Genomic DNA, 20,626 nt, shown 5'->3' on the forward strand with positions numbered 1-20,626 from the left:
AAGATGGGAGCCTAAGAATGTTGTCATCCTTCTTTTCCTTGATGGTTTTCCTCATGTCCATTTCTACCTTGCTTCATCTCTTGTTCATCGTGGTGGTTCCTATTCCCACCTTTTTTTTTTTTTTTTTACAAACGTTGTTTCTTTTATCTTGCAAGTCTCGCTGTGCAGAGTGTCGACTTGTAGACACACTGTTATGCTTTAATACCTCTATACCGGCTTGATTTTGATGCTGTATTTCCATCTACAGTCCCCTTGTTTGCCCTTGTAGAAAGGTATCATGAGCTATCAGTTCTCATTGTTAACTTTCCCTGGAACAGCCAGTTGTGCCCATGTCACGGGAATCTAGACTATTAACTCGAGGAGTTACAAATCCAGTGTCAACATACAGCTCCAGAGACTGTGTTCCCATGTTTCATGCCATCAGCATATTATAACAACACTTTGAAAAAAGTTTAAGTAGATATTGGCGTTTGTTGCCAATACCAGGATTTATTAGCCCAAGAGTCATCGATCGTGGGCAAATCTTGGCCATTATGATGCCTTCAGGACAAATAAATCTTTATCAACTGAACATGAATCAATATAATTATGCTTCGCTTATGCACATCTTTTTCCTAACTGTATTGGGTTTTCAACCAAATCATGAAATATGAGAGAAAGTGGTGGAGGAGGCAGTTGTGAGAAATTATGCCGAGGACAGCCCTGTGCTTTGCCATGGTGTCCACGCTAGCTGAAGCCAAGCCCTCCCAGCTAGATGCACATGTAATGTGGGTGGTGTAGTCACACGTGTGTGTGTGGAGGATGTTGGTGTCCTCTATTATATTCTGCCTGTTTTTCTGATATAGAATCTCTCATTGAACAAGGAGCTCACCATTTTTCACCTAGGCAAGCTAACCAGGAAGTCCCAGTGAGGGAGCCTTCTGTTTCTGCTGCCTCCTCTCAGCCCTGAGAAATGAGGCCTCAATCAGCATTGGGTTTTGTTGTTGTTGTTGTTTTAAACTCAGCTTCTGGAGATCAGAACTCAGGCCATCCACCATACTTGAGAAGCAAGCAACAAGGACTCTGTGCCACATCCCCACCCCCTCTTCCCAGGCCTTGCTAACAGAACTGAGGGCATCTCTGCCAAACATGGGAGCTCATCTTCAAAGATACAAATTCAGACATGTTCTAGGGGAAAATGAAAGAATAAGAAGAAATGGTGGTGATCACATCCTTTGCTGGACCAGGTAGCAGAGAACGGGTCTAACCTGGGAAGCCCGATAATCTGTGTGCAGCTTGGAAATTCTGAGTTGATCTACATCTGGCCCTGGTGATTCTGACATGCAGCCTTTGAAGAATGACTTACCCCTTCATTAGATGAAAATAAGATCTCTTTGACATTTCCTCCTGTTACTAGGGAAGAATTTTAACATCTTTTGATGCTAAAGCTACTGTATCACCATTGTTGAAGTAGAACTAGCAGTTCTTCATTATTCCTGGATCTTTGGCCTGGCTTCTGACTGACTGCAGCATGTATGCATCCCTCCATGCCAGAAATGTTCCTTGTGAATTACCAGCTTGATTTCAGTTTGGTGTTTCAAATGCCAAAGTCTTTTCTGTTCTGATTGCCGTACTGGTTCATTATCCTGACCAGCTTCTTCTCATCTGTACAACCAATCAGCTTCCTTTTTTTCTTTCTTTCTCTATTCATTTGAAAAGAATGGGGCAGAGGCAATCTTGTTGCCCCCAAATCTTTTACATAGTTCTTTAATACCTCATACAGCCTCCATATTGCCTAATTCTCCTTCTTATATGCATGTTTTACATTTGACTTTATAAAATGCAATGCTGAAACTTAAAAAATAAAAAGTCAAGACTTGGGGTGATGTCTGGTTAACACATATCTTCCTGCCAAAAGACAAACACGGTATTAATTGTGTGAGAGCATGAATAATAACAACCGTGCAATCCTGAATTCCTAGATAGAACAAATCCCTCATTATTTTCCTGCTGACTCCACTGTCAAATTCAAGCTGGCTTTTTTGTTAGTGTGCTTTGCTCTCTGATTGACCCACAGATAACTTTAAAACCAAAGTTCACTGTGCTAGTATTCCAAAGGGAGACGGGAGATGTGACGTGGAAGCCAGTTCTTTATCACTGTCTTGCGAGCAATCCAGGCACATGTATCACAGCAACTTGAAGTCAATCATGGGTCACATGGTAACTTCATGCAATGTGATGTCTACTCCCAGGAGTTTAGTTAAGAAAAGAAATAACCAAAGGAACAGAAGAATGAGTTATACGCACCCTTTCAACTTTTAGCCAAAACAAGAATCGCCCTGTGATGTCTCAAAATGGAAGCACAGCACATGGGCATGGGTTGTAGTAGTCCTCACAGCACATAGCCATTGTCTACAGCTTCCTGCTGGACTTCCCAAACACAGGAAATGCTCAGCTAGGAAGGGACATTTCTCAGGTGCCACAGCCAACATGGGCTGCCCAGCTTCAAGTGAGGACTCGCTGGAATCCAAGGGTTTTCAGATCGAACGTTTCACGGCCGCAGGGGTTCACCACACCAGGACAAAGTCTTCATGGGCGTTGGTCGTCTCACAGCATCCCCAGTAAATCCACCCTTCACTCTCTTCACTCTCCCTTCCCTTGAGCTGGTTACAACCCACAGAGCACTTGGCAACCGGGCGGTCTTCCTCCTCCTTCACCTGTTCCATGTTGTTAGCCATCGGCCCACCTTTCCTGAGAACCCAGTGGTTCCTAAGGACAGCTAACAGGTTCCACGCTTCTTGATGGGAGGAGGGGAGTGTCTTGGCAACCCTGTGCCCACCACTGAGGTCTCCAGTTCTCTTCATCCCTGAAGTGAATGTTCTACTTCTGTGTGTAAGGTTTTTCTCTGTGTATCCTCCAGATATTTGGGTACACTAGGAAATACATGGGGACACTCTCAGGCATCTCTCCTTTGCAGGCATTGGCCTCTGGGATCTGATCATCCCTTACACATGTTCCCTGGCTTCCCACCTAGGTCTGACCTAGGCTGAGAACTTTTCCAAAGCATCCAACACATAGGAGGCATTTGATCACTTTTTTGTGATGAAGTCTTTTCAGGTGCTAGTACTCTATTGTATGGACACTTTTTGACATTTATTTGTGTATTTATCTGTTGGTCAATTTTTTTTTTGAGCTGAGGATCGAACCCAAGGCCTTGCGCTTGCTAGGCAAGTGCTCTACCACTGAGCTAAATCCCCAGCCCTCTGTTGGTCAATTTTAGCAAAGTCCCACAGGGACTCGAAAGTAAATGTTCGGCTAATGAGCTGACTAAGTGGATAAAGGCACCTGCCACCAAGCCTAAATTCAGTCCCCAGGACCCACATATTGGAAGGAGATCTTTAACTCCCCCATATTCTTCTCTGACCGCCCCCCAGATGCTGTGGCATGTGCAACACCCTTGACCCCCACATAATAAAATAAATGAATAATGTAATTTTTGAAAAGTAAATGCTTACCTATGGTATGGGTAAGAAAAAGTCCCAAAGCAGAGGTTAGGTTTGCCATATAAAACCAAATCTCCTTACTGATGCGTTGTGGAGCCCTTTGTGGACATTCCAGGTGAGAGACGGAAAGACAGAGACACAGAGAGAACAAAGTGACATCAGAGAAGGAGCTTCTGGGGAGAACGAGTCAGGAGACTCAGGCTCGAGCTGCTGCTGGCTAATTCTGTCCTAGGAGAGTGACTCCAGGAAAAGAGCCTCTGTGGTGTCACAGGCATAGAAGATAAAATTGTCATAGTACACAAATGTTCAAATGCCACCTCTGCCTCTGAAAAACACCACGAAAACACTTCTTAATGCAGCCTCCCATCATTCCACTTGGTCGCTGCCATCCTTCTCAAATAGGAAAAATATAGACACGTGGCATTGCTCATGACACTCACGGGTCTTGGAATGGAATGACAAGAGATGGGTTTCCTTTGACTGTTCCCTGTGGTTTCCATCTCTAACCTGATTGTAAGCCCTGTGTCCTAGGTAATCAGAGCTCCCACAAAGATGAAGTTCAGCCTGCTAGTTGGAGGGTTGGAGGCTTCCTTCACTCTTGCTCGCACGCAAGCCACTGAATGTCCCATGTTTCCTAGCAAGATTCAGAGGTGGTTGACTGGAAGAGATTACCTAAGGAGATTTTTTTGGAGGCAGAAAGTGGAAATAGATCTTTGTTTTAAAAGCCAGCGCGAGTTATCTGACCACTTTAGCAGAGGGCAGACATCCTGGCTCTGAGAGGAATGCACAGATCCCAGGAAAACACCGCTTGCATGGGAGTCAGAGCAAGCCCCTGCTGATGGGCCATGATAAGATCATGTCGCCTCTGCTTCATAAACAAAAGGCTCTTCCACAAAAACCAGTGTCAGCAAAAGGTCCACTTACTCTTGCTTTACTGAGCATGAAATGGGATTGAAAGATGGTATTAAATGGATTATTAAACTGAAGAAATGACGTCTTGTGATCTCTCCCACCAAAGCCCCCACTGGAGACCGGCATTGTCCCTGTGCAAAGCCCTTCCGAAGTCTCAGGTCATTTACGTGGAACCCGAGCCTTTTAGATGTTGAACTGAGACGTCTGCCCCTCATTTTTGTGTCAGAATGGGGGTCCCTTGGGAGAGATTAGTTTGCTCCTCAGCTATCTTATTCAAGTGTTAACATGGAGGAAAAGAATGCTCATGACAGTTCATAAATTTCAAACACAGAAAACTTTTGATTTTCTCTACCTGTACTAAGGAAGAAAAAGGAATTTACTTAAAAAGGCATTAACTAGAGCAGGTGAGATGACTAATCAGGTAAAGACTTTGCTGCCAAGCCTGATGACCTGAGTTTAAGTCTAGGGACTTTCATTATAAAGGGGAGAACAGACTCCCACAATTTATTCCCTGATCCCACACACATACACACTACATACACATATGTATATATTAAATAACATGTATGATGTTTTACTGTAATTCCTAACTATCTTCACCAATTATTTTTAATGCCTACAGTGTCCTGGTTAGAATCAAAGGAGTTCCTTTAAAACTTGAGTTGGCTCACATTACTAAAAATGAGTTATACAGTAAAGTCCTGCTTATTAAAAACACAGAGGACTAGGGACTGGGGAGATAGCTCAGTGATTAAGAACACCAGTGGGTTGCTCTTCCAGAGGACCAAGCTTCAATTCCCAGCACCCAGATATGATGGCTCACACCATCTGTAACTCCAGTTCCAGGGGATCCTATGCCCTCTTCTGGCTTCCACAGGTACACACGTGATTCCCAAACATACATGCAGGCAAAATACCAGTACACATAAAATAAGTCTTTCTTTTCAGTTCATAGAGCTAAAAGAGATTTGTCTCCAATTCTTATAAAATTAATATTTACATTTATATGTATCTAAGATGTAAGCCCACAAAATAAGTTCAGGAACAAACCCACAGCTTGCTATTTCTGAAAGTTGCGATTATTTTAATATGATGATTCAGCTAAACAAGGGTCAGTCCCAAAAAGGGTTTTATGGGTCTTAAAGGAACTCATAGAAAAAATATGAAAAAAAAGTCTAGTTTTTCTTTTGGCAATATTGAAATGGTAAACTATACAATTTGAATAGACATTCTCTCTGAAAAGAACTGAAAGTGATAGGCCTTTTTAGAAGCTGTAAAAGCTTATATAGGATGGAAAGAATGTTAAAAATTTACAAAGTCTGAAAATGACTAGAAGTAGGAGCCAGAAATGTAAACTGATTACTGAGACCAATGTTTAACCTGAGGTTATTTGCTCAAGTTAATCTTGAGCTGTATGGTTTTAAGGTAAAACAAGAGTTAGAGGTGACAAGACTCTTTCCCTGGGTGGTATGCCCAATACAAATTCCTTTCTGGGCAAAATGTAAAGGGAAACTAGAAATAACCCAGCTGTTCAATGCACATCTGGATCTTAGGAGAGGCAAAGAAAATTGATTGACAGCAAGAAAATTGGCCCCGAGAAGATAATGTTTCCTCTCAAAGTCAGGGCCAGCATCAGCCACAGATGGGTCTACAAACCAAGTCTACACCCTCCAGTAACCACAATGCAGCTTTTAGCACAAAAGGCACTTTTAGATATTTAAAATTTCACTACAGAATAGTAAAAGACCCAGTTGGCAGACCTCTGTTTACACACGATAGATCAGACAGAAAGAAATTCAGCTGTAGACTTGAACATGATATTTGATCTGATTAACTGCAATAGAATATTTTTCCTCAAAAATTTATGAATATGTATTTTTTAACACTCAAAGGCATTGTAAAGCTTTGGCCACATACTGAATTATAATGCAGAACTGGAAGGGAAAGGTCATGGGATATAGACCATAAAGGCCACATTCTCTGACCACATTGCTGGATCAAAAAGTGAAAGAGAACACACACACATGTGCACGCACGCGCGCGCACACACACACACACACACACACACACATGCACACATAAAGATACACACACTCACACATACACACTCATTTACACACACACATGCTCACACATGCTCACACATTCACAATGACACATACACTCCACTGTGTTTCAAAAGTCATTATCTCATTATATCTTCTAGAGCAAAGAATAAATATCAAAATATATAAACCTAGAGATAAATATGATGACCCTCAGAACAAAACATAAACCCTTGCTCTTTGTCAGTACATGTGAGATACACTAGCATAGCTCTGAGAGGGAAAATGCAACTGAAATTTTAACACTGGAAAAGAAAGTCCAGAAATGAAGCCACATACCACTTAACATGTTAAAGAATGAACAACAGAGCTGGGCGGTGGTAGTGCACGCCTTTAATCCCAGCACTCGGGAGGCAGAGCCAGGTGAATCTCTGTGAGTTCGAGGCCAGCCTGGTTTACAGAGCGAGATTCAGGACAGGCACCAAAACACCACAGAGAAACCCTGTCTCAAACAACAACAACAAAAATGAACAACAGCATTAGCCTATGACATAATAAAGATTATTAAGAGAATCAAATATTGAATCTTTGAAAAATTAATAACATTAGTATTTTGATTTTATAAGACAGAAGGGAAACACATGTAATATTGAAAATTTAAGGGAAATGTTATAAAACTATGAAGTAACTTGAAACTAATAAGTGAGAGTGTTAGGAATTTTATCCCAAATAAGTTAGAAAAGTCAAGCAAAGTAAAGAGTAAAGCCATCCTTCCCCGAATAACCCACCATGTCTGATCCAGGGAGGTTGGAGACGTGAGCATTTCTATGAGTGGGAAAGAGAGTTAGTTGGCAATCAAAGTCCCCAAGAAAGAAAAAAAACTCTACCTAAGAGGTTACAAGAGGAAATCCTCCAGGACAGTCTGGAAATTATGTCAGTCATCTGTTCATCGTCACAAACAGTAGTATAAAGAAGAAATGAACAGGGATGGGGAGATCATGCAGGAGCATGTGGCCTTCATCTCAGTTTGCACTTCTGGGTTTGGGGAACCTTGGTAAAGTTAAGTCTAAAACAGAATCACAGTTGGATGAGAGACCCTGCGACAGAAATGGGGCATCCTCTCTTTCAAAGACTGATAAAACCACCTTGTGGGAAATTCCTCTTTCTTTCTTTAATTAATGAAGAATCATGTTCTGGATATCTTGCTGGACTCCCAGCTCCAGCATCGTTCAAACTCATTAGTTACAGTGAGGGTTGAGTTTCCTAAAGTTCAGTTTCCTGAGTTTTGATTAATTACTTTGTGAAGTACAATAGCAGATGTAAAGGACTTCTAAAAATGGAATTCTGTCTTAAAAGGCAGAGTTACTTTTTCCATTTAAAATAACTTTCACCCTTCGTGTGTGATATAAATCTTACATTTCTGGAAATATACATGGTGTCTATAGGAAGTATGTGACATGATGCTTAGCTTCCTAAAAGTATTAAACTGTGAAGCTGAATGAAGTCACCAGAAGGCTGAATGAAGATGGAGCAGAAAAAGTGACAACGATTTAATTTTGAAATGAGCCCTAAAAGCATAGGCTGTGTCCTCCATCCACTCATAGGAGTTGACTATGTGAAGACCTGGAGGTAAAGGGGCTTGTGGGTTATCTGGCTGATAAACGAAAGTGAGAGCTGGTGAGGACATTAATGTTCCCTGCTTCTGAACTATTGTAAGGATTATACATTTTAGCTTAGCTTAACAGGGAAGGAAGCGGAGTGGACATGAGGACCAGTGAGGTCAAGATGAAATAAAGAAGAGGGATGAATTATAGTAGCTAATGGAGCTGATGGTCTAGACAGGAACCTTAAAGGATGGACCAAAATCCGTATATCAGTGGTGAGAGATGCTGATAGTGAAAGCCATGTGGCAGTATTGGGAGTAAGTCTAGGGATGGTCGCCATGGGGATGAATAGTTGACACAGGAGGAAGAAAGGCAAGTGAGTCACAAAACTGAACAACCAAGAATTTTCTACATAGATAGAAAAATTAAATGATTATAATGGAAATAATTTTATAAATTATTAAATCTAACCTTTTTAAGCATTAATAGATGGCCTTGGTATATAAAAAGTTGAGCCGGGCGGTGGTGGCGCACGCCTTTAATCCCAGCACTCGGGAGGCAGAGGCAGGCGGATCTCTGTGAGTTCGAGGCCAGCCTGGGCTACCAAGTGAGCTCCAGGAAAGGCTCAAAGCTACACAGAGAAACCATCTCGAAAAACCAAAAAAAAAAAAAGAATAAAAAGTTGTTATAAATCATGAAAAGACATTTTTATTAGTTTTTGAGAGTTTCATACAATGTATTTTGATCACATTTGCCCCCCACACTCTACACCTTAACTCCTCCCAAATTCACTCCCCCATCTACTACCCCCCCCCAACTTCATGACCTCTTTTACTTTTTAATTTAATAACCCATCAGCTCTTGCTTGTGTTATCCATGTACTGGGTATGGTACCACCCACTGAAGTACGGTCTACCTGCCAGAAGCCAAATCCTTCAAGAAAACCAGCTGTCCCTGCCCAGGAAGCCATCAACCATCTAGACCAGTGCTTCTCAACCCTCCTAATGCTACAACAGCTTAAGACCAGTCCTCATGCTGTGGTGACCCCCAACCATAAAGTTACTTTCGTTGCTACTTCATAACTGTAATGTTGCTACTGTTATAAAGCATAAAGTAAATATCTGATATTTCCAATGGTCTTAGACAACCCCTGCAAAAGGGTTATTTGACCCACATGACCCACAGGTTGAGAACCACTGGTCTGTAGCTCCTCAGTTGGGGACATGGGTTCCAAAACCACTTACAACTTCATATTAAAATGTTGACTGGCTTGATCTTGTGTAGGCAGCCACAGCTGCTGTGTGCTCATGAGTGCAGTAGTCCTGCCACATCCAGGGGAAGTTGTTTGACTCAGTCCTCCCCAACCCCTGGCTCTTACACTCTGTCCATACTCTGTTCCATGATGGTCATGAGCCTTTGGAGGGTTTGTACCTCACTGCTGACTCAAATGAGAGGAATGTTCCATATAGCCGAGATGAAGAGTGGGGTAGGGTTAACTGATAGAATTTATAATTAGGTAGAAATGGTAACAAACATGCCTCGAATCAGTTCTGGTATTCAAAACCAAGTGAGAGGAACATGGCTACTATTTGACAGGAAGAGAGGACATCAATGAAAACAGTGTTTTTGGGAGAACAGAGTTTCAAATGGGACAAGGTGTAAAGGGAGTATTCAGAAAAGATGCAGAAGCTGTGAGGATGTGGCATGGCTGTGACTTCCTAAAGGCATGGTGTAGGGTTTCCCACAGCCTTCTGAGATTCAGCATGCAGGAAGCCAGGGCTGCCTTTGGTATCTCGCATAATCAGAGGAGGCAGCCCAGGATGACATCAGTCCTGGAGCCCCCGAGTAGGAAGGACATCATCACATCATCTGGTTAGAGATGAGAGAATTGCTGGAGTTCCCTCCCTGCTAATGGAGGCCGTGGAATTCTGGAGATCTCTGGCTCTGTGTTAGTGGTGCTGAGTTGGAAGTGCATGGCCTTTCACCTTCCAGGAATACTGTGAGGTCACGTACCACTGTGGTGTGGGTTTTCTTTTTTAACTTTCTTTTTCTTTTTTAACTTTACAACTGGACTTACTATGAGCAGAATTCTGTCCACCTCTCTTTCCAAACCCACATGCTGATGCTTGAATTCCCAGTACTTCAATTCAGTGATAATTTGTTCACAAAGCCAATCTAGTTCAAGCGAGGACACACTCTACACCAGTATTACTGCTGTCCTCATCAGAACAAGGCATTAGGATGTAAACAGGGGGAATGTCATGAAGACAGGAAGATAGACACAGACAAACCTAGAAGAGAGGTGTGAAATGGGTCCTTCTGCCACGGCCCTGAGGCCTCAATCCTGCTAACATCTGCTACCAGACTCCTATTCTCCAGAGTATAAAGCGATAAACTCCTGGTGCCAAGCTGCTTGGCTATGTGCATTCTGCAGAAGCCATAGGAGAGCGCTCACTCCTTTCTGTGAGCTTCCTGAGAGTCAGACTGAACTTGGTCTGCATTTCCCATGGCCAGAGATGCTTTCCTCTCACTCATCATGTGACATGTGTGTCTTGTGTGCACATATTTTTGTTTATTGGGTTAGCATACAAAGAAATGGGTTTCACTGTAATATTTTCATATATATACACATATATATATGTAATTATTTGCTACTATGTGATTGTATTTTTCAATGTTATAGTTTAGTTGCAGAACAACTAGAGTATCGGTAAAAGTATTAAGGCCACTCCATGTAGTTAAAAGGGAGGTTTATTTTGTGGGGTAACTTACAAGTGAATGGATAGTTTACAGAGTCTGGGAAAGGCATAGTGCAGTCCGGTGGTATTCTCTGGAGAACTCTGCTCAGTCTACCTCAGCATCCAGGGTCCAGGAACCAAGAGAGCTGGTGCATCCGGATCTCGGGTCTTCAGGGTCCTCTCTTGGCCCAGTCTTGTAGGCGTGACAGTTACCAAAGCCTCAATGGGTGTTGGAACTTCCAGATCAAAGCTGGAGTGGCTACCCACTACACTAGAGAGAGATGATAAAAATGTTCGAGAAGTTAGTTTATAGTGTTAAGTGATTCTAAGACTTGGAAATTCAGGAATCAGGCTGACAGTGCTGCGTGCTCTCTACAACCTGGACCTATGAGCACGGGTCCAAACTCAATTAAGCAGTCTCGGTTATATGCCAATATCCTTGCATCCCCACGTCTCCTTCTCGTGTTCTGTCTCTTAGCCCAGTTTACACCACGGAAGCCTGTCCTTGGAATCCAATTCCCAGGACTGGTGTTGAACTTGCAGATAATTTTGCCTGTATCTTTGTATCAAAGAAATTGGAAGTATTTCAGAAAATCTGCTTCTAGAGAGAAGGCATGAGAACCTGGGTCAAGTACACCTTTGATACATAACAAATTATGTTCTGATGATTTATTAAAAGGAGGGAGAATAATTTGGGAAGCTTTGGTGACCCGGATGAATAGAACTGATAACGGGGACAAACCTTATTATAAATAGCCTTAGAAGTGGAACAGACTTGAATGGGATTAAAGATATTTATCAGCAGGAAGGGTGGCAAGTCCTAGAGCTTGACTATTCAGCTTCCAAGGCTGCTCTCAAAATTCATAGTGTAAATGCCCCAAAGCAGTAAGATTATCATTAAAACCCAAGTTCAGGAAAAAAAAAAAAACCCTACAAGAAATAAGAATATCAGCAGAAATGCAAAAGTTCTAAATTATATCTGAGAAGCTATTATGCAGGATTTGGAACTATCTGAAGTGCACATTGAGAGCCTCTCTCTCTTTCTCCCCCTCTTATAGTCATCCCTCCATATCCATGGACTCTACATCTGTTGATTCAACAAACCGCAGAACGAAAGTATTTTTTTACGATGATGATGATGATGATGTGTGCTCTGTGCTAACCTGCAGTGGTTGCATCTGCACCGTAACATTTACAGACTTTTTTCTCATTATTTCCTAAACATTGCAACATCACAACTGTTTACACAACATTTATATTGTAGTTGTATTATATGTAATCTAGAGAGGATTTAAAGTGCCAAAGGATGTGCGTTGGTTATATGCCAACATTATGCAATTACTATATAAGGAATTTGAGTATCTGCAGATTTTAGTAACCCCTGGAGATATTGATTATATATATATATGGTGTGTGTGTTTGTATACATATATTTGTATATATATAATATATGTATGCATATATATGTGTGTGTGCACATATATACTTAAAACTTCTGTTGGAGGATCATCTTTAAGCACTTGGCAATTTTTCTGAGATTTATGCCCCACTGTCCTCTTAGATAATACATATGTATTACGTGTTTTGAAAGAAGTACAAATTATGTCAAAGCAGTAACAGTGAACATAGCACCAGATATGAGTGAACTAGCTGTTTAAACTCTCTGCTGTATAATTAATTATCTCAGACTAAGAGACTGTCATAATATTAATCATAGTTCTAGGGTTCAGATAGGTGGTTGGTTCTTCACCTGAACTTCATCATCATAGAATGGCTAGGTCTGGTATCCCATTAAAAGACTTCTTGTGTGTGTGTCGGTAGGTAAAACCGGATGGGTGTTTATTTTCTGAGGCTCTTAGTAGAATATCTGTTGGTGGCATCAGCTGCTCCCTCACAGTCTAGCATCCAAGTTTGGAGAGCAAGCATCCCAAGAAAGATCAGAATGAAACTCTATCTTCGTGTGTCGTCTTAAGTTATATATCCTCTGTGCTCACATGACTAGCCAAATTCAAAGGAAACATGCAACAATCTACCAGATGGAAGATCTATTTAGCCACCTGGGAAGGTATGGTCAGTCCTTCCTCTGGCCAAGTAAACTCAAGTCCTTCTCATGTACAAGCCGTGATCATTCACAGATGTGGTAACTGGAGGAACATAGCAACCACTGTCTCAAAGCAACTTTTAAGTCCAACTGAGCTCATATCGCTGATTCTTGGATTAGGGTTCAGTCACCCTGACTCACTCTTGACTGTGGCTCTTGGTTCAACTCTTTCAGCTGTTCTGCTCTCGAAGCTGAACTTTTTCACCAAGGAACTGGCTTCCCATCCTGCATCCCGGCTTATGAATGCCTGTTCTTTGGGGGGATGTTGGTAGTATTTCCACCAAGTAATTTTCTTTCAAATCTTGTGTGTGTGTGTGTGTGTGTGTGTGTGTGTGTGTGTGTGTGTGTATGTGTGTGTGTGTGTGTGTGTACACTGTTCTTGTATGTGGTACATTCAGTTATAATCTACTTCATTTTGAGGCCATATCTCTCAAATCTCTTGGAGATAATCCTTTCTTGATCTTGGGAACTGGTAAAACTCCTGGGAGACAGTGTTGTGACTGTGTTGGGTGCAGTGGGCCCTTGTCTGTTTGAAAGTTACCACTTTGATTTTTTTTTTAAGATCTGATCAAAACATTTTTATAGCCACACTGTCAGCTTCATTCTTGGGCCATTCTTTTGTTGTTGGTGGTGGTGGTGGTGTTGTTGAAACTTTTACTACATTTTACCACAGATTTGATCTTTTAAAAGTCATTTCTTAGATCTATAGTCATTTGCTGTGTAGAGAAAGCAACAAAAAAGAGGATGCTTTGAAATATAGCAAATCCTGGCTCCTTTAAACAAAACAGTTCTTTCTTCAGCCTGTTACTTTCTTTTCCATTTCATCCTAGACTGTAAGAAGCCATGTGATAGTTTCAGACATTCCCCTGGGTTCTTTCTTACTTGGATGTCTCACACAAAATGCTGCGCTCCCGCCCAATCCTCAGGGAAGCTATTGGCAGGAACACTCAGGTGACATGGGCTCCATACAGCTCCTCAGCAAGACTCAGAGACCAAGAAGTGTTGGGGGGGGAGCACCATCGCCTCTTGCAGCCCACACTTGGAATTGACATGGCTATACATATCTTTCTCTGACGTTACTACTCTGCCCAGATTCAAGGGACAGTATCACACTTCTACTCCCAGTGAGGGGCAGCAATGTAACATTGTAAGAGAATCATGTCTCATGGGAGTTCTTATTGCACCCATTGTAGAAAACTTAATCTATCCACCGTGGTATAAAGAAAACCTGGGTATAGTAACACTGGGCTGTTATCCATAACCATGTATAAATTTATCAGTAGAGCTCACATTGAAATTCATCTTTTACTCATTCTCAGTCTACTGTACCAAAACATAGATTAAGTAGCTTATATTCAGATATCAGAAGAAATGGAGAGGAATGGATGGAACTGAATGAATTATGTGCCATTCTCTTTTAAGATCTGAAAGCAGACCACAGCAAGTCTGCAGTGGTATTTGCTCTGCCCATTACCTTGAGTTATATGACCAGAAGGAGGGGTGCTTCTTGTCATTGTATGTGAATGACTTTTTTTTTTTTTTTTTTTTTTTTGGTTTTTCGAGACAGGGTTTCTCTGTGTAGTTTTGGTTCCTGTCCTGGATCTCACTCTGTAGACCAAGCTGGCCTCGAACTCACAGAGATCTGCCTGGCGCCACCACTGCCCAGCCGTATTGTGACCTTTTAAAAGGAGAGGAGAGAAGGGTCACTTTTTTTTTTATTCTGGCATGATCAGACACCAGATGGCCTGGGTTCATTTTCTCCCTTTCCTTTTAAGAGGTCATGTACAAGGGCAACAAACACCAGCCCCCTTCAGGCCTTATAGCCCAAGGTCATGGGCAGAGCAAACACCACTATGTAAGTCCTAGAAACCTATGACAAGGATGGCAGTAGAGAAGCTTCCTCAACAGCACTGCTCCCTCTGCCCATCCCCCACATCATCCCTAAAGAATTCAACTCACACTGAAGAAAGCTGACCTCAAGCAAGGGAAATGAAAATGCTGATCAAAATAACAACTCCCCTCCATATGTGTGCCTTCCATGCTTCTCTCTTGAAAGGAGGAAAGCTTATGTAGAGCCCCCTCTAGAAGAACCAACTGTAAGATACAAGGGCCCACCCCAAGGCCATGGGCCTCAACAGGCACCAGAGAGCTTGAAGCCATTCTTACCAAGCTGCAGGAGGCAACGCTAAAATAATGCTTCTCCATCCCAACCAAGCAAAGCTCAGTATTTCATTGAGATTTCATCCAGGCAATTCCTGCCTGGGATACATGTACTAATGAGAATACCTTAGAACTGTACGTTTGACCCGAACTTTGGGGAAAAAAATCTCAATGCAGATGAGGGAGAACTCTGGCCTTTCCAGATTAACTCTCTCCCAGATACCAAGACTGTAACCATCACTCATTTTTAAACTACAGCGTATGGCTCTTTGGTGCCCATCACCATTTTACTCCTGTCAATATATTTTAAAGGCAACAACAACAGTGAAAACAAACTCCAGAGTTCAAACTCTTCATGCAGTGGCACTTGTGTTTCTCCTGTCTCCGGTCTGTAGTTGGTGCTTACATCTGAAGCCTGTACTTCCCTACCACCAAACTACAGGCGACGAGAGTGGCAGGTGGTCGAGACCACAGAAAATGGATCATCTAAAGCGGTGAGGTAGTGATAAGGAGGAAGGGGGATGATGTAAGGCATACAGTGGACTGTTATTTATGAGAGTGTTTGCACACAAGAGCCCAGTGACCTCTGTTTTTGCAAGAGCTTTGCCATTGAGTATATATAATGCAGGTTCTGGCAAGTCACTGACACGACCCCCAGCCTAGTTCTTTACAACCAGCAAACACTTGCTGTTTTATGCGTGCTTGTTAAATGCCTGAGCTGCTTCATGCACAGTTCTTGGCACAGTTCTTGGTATATAGTAAGAACTCAGCAACTATGAGTTTCATCAAGGGACGTTAGTATGAGTACTCAGGAATGCCGTGTCATAAAAGTCATGGCACGGCATTCCCACTCATAAAGGGCAGGATGGGCAACATCAGTATGGTGGCTTAAAAGAAAATGGCTCCCAAAGGGAGTGGCACCATTAGGAGGTGTGACCTTGTTGGAGGAAGTGTGTCACTCTGGGGGCGGGCTTTGAGGTCTTTTCCTCAAGCTTCACTCAGTATGACTGCCAGTTGACTTCCTGTTACCTACAATATGTAACACTCTCACCTCCAGCACCACATCTGCCTGTACACTACCATGCTCCCCACCGTGATGATAATGGACTGAACCTCTGAAACTGTAAACAAGCCTCCAATTAAGTGTCTCTTTATAAGAGTTGCCATGGTTATGGTGTCTCTTCACAGCAATAAAAAAACCCTAAGACAATCAGCTAAGTAAATACCCATCATTCTCTCCTCACCTTCCCCTTCTCCCTAGATTCCAGAAGCCTTGGGAAGCTTTTAGGCTTCTCTGATGTATCCATGCATCTTCCTTAGACCTTCCATTCCTACTCTACCCATCATGAGTCAAAGCCCAGGTCAAAGGTCATATCATGTCTCACTTTGCCTGGTTTGAGGTATACCCAACCTGTATCCCCTTCACCCTTTATGTAAACCTCTCTAGGATAGCTTTCATTTTATTCTTGTTTATATCTCTGGTACTGAGACAAGGGCCCAGCACTTGCCAGGTACTGATACATATCTAATGTTAATGCAGAAGAGATCACAGGAAGGATCGAAAGAAAGAAGTGTCCAGCATGCCCGTCTATGGAGGAAGCAGAGACAGTGAACCAAATTTCAGTTTAGGTAGGCTTTTTCCAGACTTGCCATTTGACTTGGGAGACAATGACTTTTGTTTTTTGCATTTTGTATGTATAAGTTTGTGTGGTGTATATGTATGTATGTATGCATGTCTATATGCATGTGTGTATGAGAAGGTGTACATACATATGTGTGCATATCGAGGTCAGAGGTTGACATCAGGTATCTTCTTCGATTGTTCTCTACCTTCTATGTTGAGACAGGATCTCTTACCTGAACCCAGAGCTGACTGATTCCACTAGTCTAGCTAGCCTTCTTGCTGTGGGGGGTCTCATAACTGTGCCCAGCAGCTACCATGTAGTCCTGCGTTAATGTCAGTACTGAGGCTGCAAATTGAAGTCCTCACACTTAACACACCAAGTGCTTTCCCCATTGAGCCGCTCTCCAGCCTGAGGCACATGACTCTCAACGTGTCTTGTTCAGCTTGTGGTTTTCTTATCTGAAAAATAGCTAATGATAGACTGCAATAATTGCAGTGCATTACACAGTCCCTGTCACCCTCAAAAGGAGATACAGCTGTCCCCACCTTACCGGCCTTACTTTCCACTGGTTTCAGTTACCCACAGTCAACCACAATCTGAAAATAGGAAATGGAAAATTCTAGCAGTAAACAATTCATGTTTTAAATAACTCTTCGCAGTATATTGTTATGATCGCCCTTCTCTTCTGCCAGTTGTTATCATTAATCTCTTAAAGTACCTAATTTATAAGTCTGACTTTTTCAAAGATGTGTATACACAGGGGGAAAGCAGTGTCTACATAAGGTTCAGTGCAACATGCAGTTCCAGACATTCATCTCCTGTGTCCCCTAAAAATAAGCTAAAGAGACTGACGTTCAGATCTTAAGCCCTTTTTTCAGGTCTCATGCAGCTTGCCCGTGTCAGGCTGGTCCATCTGAAGAGCCTGGCTCATAGCTTTTGTATCTACTGCACAGTAGTAGCTCTGACCTTAGCAGAAGGCAAGAAATGGTTCTCTCCCAGCTCTGGATTCTAGAACGTCATGACGTCATTTCTCTTCTCTGCCTCCTGTTCTCTGCTGATCATAGGGAAGATGTCCAAACCTCACAGTGCTCCATTGTTCAGTGTTATTCAAGCCAAGAGCTGTAAATGGGGATCCGGTCCATTAGCCCACCTAGTGTGTTTCTCCACAAAAGGCGGTTGCTGAGGTATACAAGCGGTGCTCAGCGGTGAGTGACTGCACTTAGAACAGCTTTGTGGGAGCTTGGGGAGACCCACGCACAAAGTAGTACCGCTCTGCTTCCCACCCCTGCTTTCCCACTGGACGTTAAGCAGTTTCCGATGGACAATTTTCAATGAGTTCTCCATGGCCCTGTTTCTCCAGCCTGCCACCTTTTGGACTGTGTCATCCTTCCTGGTGGCAGGCTACTCCACACACTATCAGAGAGTTAACAGCCTCTGTGGTCTCTTTCCCTGGATCCCTGCAAGTATCAGTGCCACCCGCAACCTTTATAATAATCCAACATGTTTCTAAATACTGCCCCTCATGAGGGAAAATTCCCCATCTTCACCCACCTCCCTTCCAACATCCCCAACCCTATTTGAGAACCACTGAATGAGAATGACTGGTATCAAATGTGCTGCTGAACTTCATTATTGTGTCGGCTGTTTCTGTGTCTCTCATTGCCATGCGTGTGTGCGTGCATACGTGCGTGCATACGTGCGTGCGTGCATGTGTGTGTCACATATTGAAACTCTAACCACAATATAGTAGTTAGGGATAAAAAGGGTTCATGCTTTTATACGCCTGCCTTCCATTCTCTCCTCTCCCCTTCACATAAGAAGATAAAACCATCCATGTAGAAACCAGGAAGCAAGCCGATTGTCGATGGTTAACATTGATTGGCAACTTGACAGTATCTAAAATCGCTGAGGAGACAAGGCTTTGGGCATGCCTGTGATGGATTTTCTATATGGGGTCAATCGAGGTGAGATGACCTACCCTAAATGTGGTAGTGCTATTCCACAGGCTAAGAGAGAGAGAGAGAAGAGAGAGAGAGAGAGAGAGAGAGAGAGAGAGAGAGAGAGAGAGAGAGAGAGAGCTGAGCACCAGTATGTCTTTCCTGACTACGAATACAACTTGACCAGATGCCTCACACCTACCACCATGCCTTCCCAACTGTGATGTAATGTACCCTCATAAGCCAAAAATAAACCCTTCCTTGCTTCAGTTGTCTTTGCTGGGTGTTTTATCATAGCAAAGAAAAAAATAACTAATACACTGTCCTGGGAAACTTCATCTTGGACTCCCTGGCTTCCAAAGCTGAAAAACAACTGTGCTCTGTAAGTCACCCAGCCTATGGTATTTTGTCATAGCTTCCTCAAAACTGAGGAAGATGATTAACTTATAGAATCCAAATTTGCATTAAATAAATCCATAGCTAAGAAGGTTGGGCAGAGTGATGTCCCTTGGCAAAGGTGAGCTCCCTTGGGAGAGCACTGTAGCTCACGTCTCTGGAACACAAGTCAGGGCTTTGTTTTCCACTTCAGATACATGATCATTAAAAAAAAGCCAAAACACCAAAAGCAAGCCTAAGGTTGCACCATTATGTCCCTGAAATCCAAATCTCCAGATTTATCAAGATGCCGCCATGGCCACCTCGTGTCGCCTTGGACTGCAAAGACAAGGGATGATTGAGTGGTTGGGTTTTGTTTTGTTTTCTATTCCTGTATTGAAACTGAGTTCTGTCTTAGTCGGCTTCCTAAATAGAATAATCAATGCCATTATCTCTTCCTCCCTCATCTAAATCACATCAGGACCCTATAGTAGATCAATACTTACAACAAAGAAGGCCAGAGATTTCATTCCAGGGGGACTCATTACTCCACCGCCCAGGATCAGGGTGTGGGTTCCAGGGCAGATTATCGACTCTTCCACCAGAGTTAACCACAGCTATCCGTTATTAATCCCACGTGTGGCCCCGCCCACACGGCTGCACCTGCGTGCATGGAGAACTTGACCATCAGCCAGCAGGCCCACTTCCTTCTCCCCGCCCCCCCCCTTTTACTTCCCTCTTTCTCTTCTTATTTAAGAATTTGTCTTGTCTAGCAATCTAAACAATTTGAGGCTTCATTGAGATTCTTAGCAAGTACAGGTTGCCTGTAATCAGACTCGCATCTGCTGCAGTATTACAAAGACTAATTAAAATAAATTCAGATCTTAAATTAGTCCTTTCAGTAACATTTATTGCCTAGGCCACTGGGCAATAAAGGATGTAATTCAGTTAAGCTGAGGAGGAGAGTGGTATTTTGATTGTATTTCTTAAGCAGCCCTTGAAAGGACTGTGAGGTAAGCGAAGGATTGTGCCCTGGGGTGTCCATTTTTCCAGCAATGGCTGTTTCCCAAGCTGGTTATCTGTAACTTTAGGGCCCTTCTTTTGGACACTTCACCTGTCTACACTGTGGGTTAAAAGCCTTGGATGGCTCAGAGGCAAACCTTTATTTCAGAGAAGGTAGTCACTTCTGTCCCTGTGAAAGTCTGCAATGTCCATTGTCTGGGCCAGAGCACCTCCATGCTGGGATCCATGGCCACTGCTGTTATCTTGTCAAGTTGTTGTTATTCAATAAACACTGGCATTGTGGGGAAACACGAATGTGTTCCTCTCCATTGCTGTCATGGTGTGTTCGGGACACTTTGCTTAGACAGCTCTATGAGACTGGAGGGATGGAACTGATGTGGACATATCCCCACGTCTTCACATGCCTGCTACGAATTTTTTTTAATGACTGCCAATGCAGTCAGTATTTCATAATTCAACTCCACTGCCAGACTTTGATACATCTCTACGGTGCTCTGTGCATCCCATTGTGTTAAAATGAGCTTCCCATGGGCTTCAAAGGCATGCACCTCATCTTGTTTTTCAAAGAACAGCTTCACTTTCAAGTTCAAGGAATTGTGATCGCAAGTCTGTAGTCCGTATCGG

The sequence above is a fragment of the Peromyscus maniculatus genome, chromosome 16, assembly GCF_049852395.1.
Source record: "Peromyscus maniculatus bairdii isolate BWxNUB_F1_BW_parent chromosome 16, HU_Pman_BW_mat_3.1, whole genome shotgun sequence".
Lineage (NCBI taxonomy): Eukaryota > Metazoa > Chordata > Mammalia > Rodentia > Cricetidae > Peromyscus > Peromyscus maniculatus.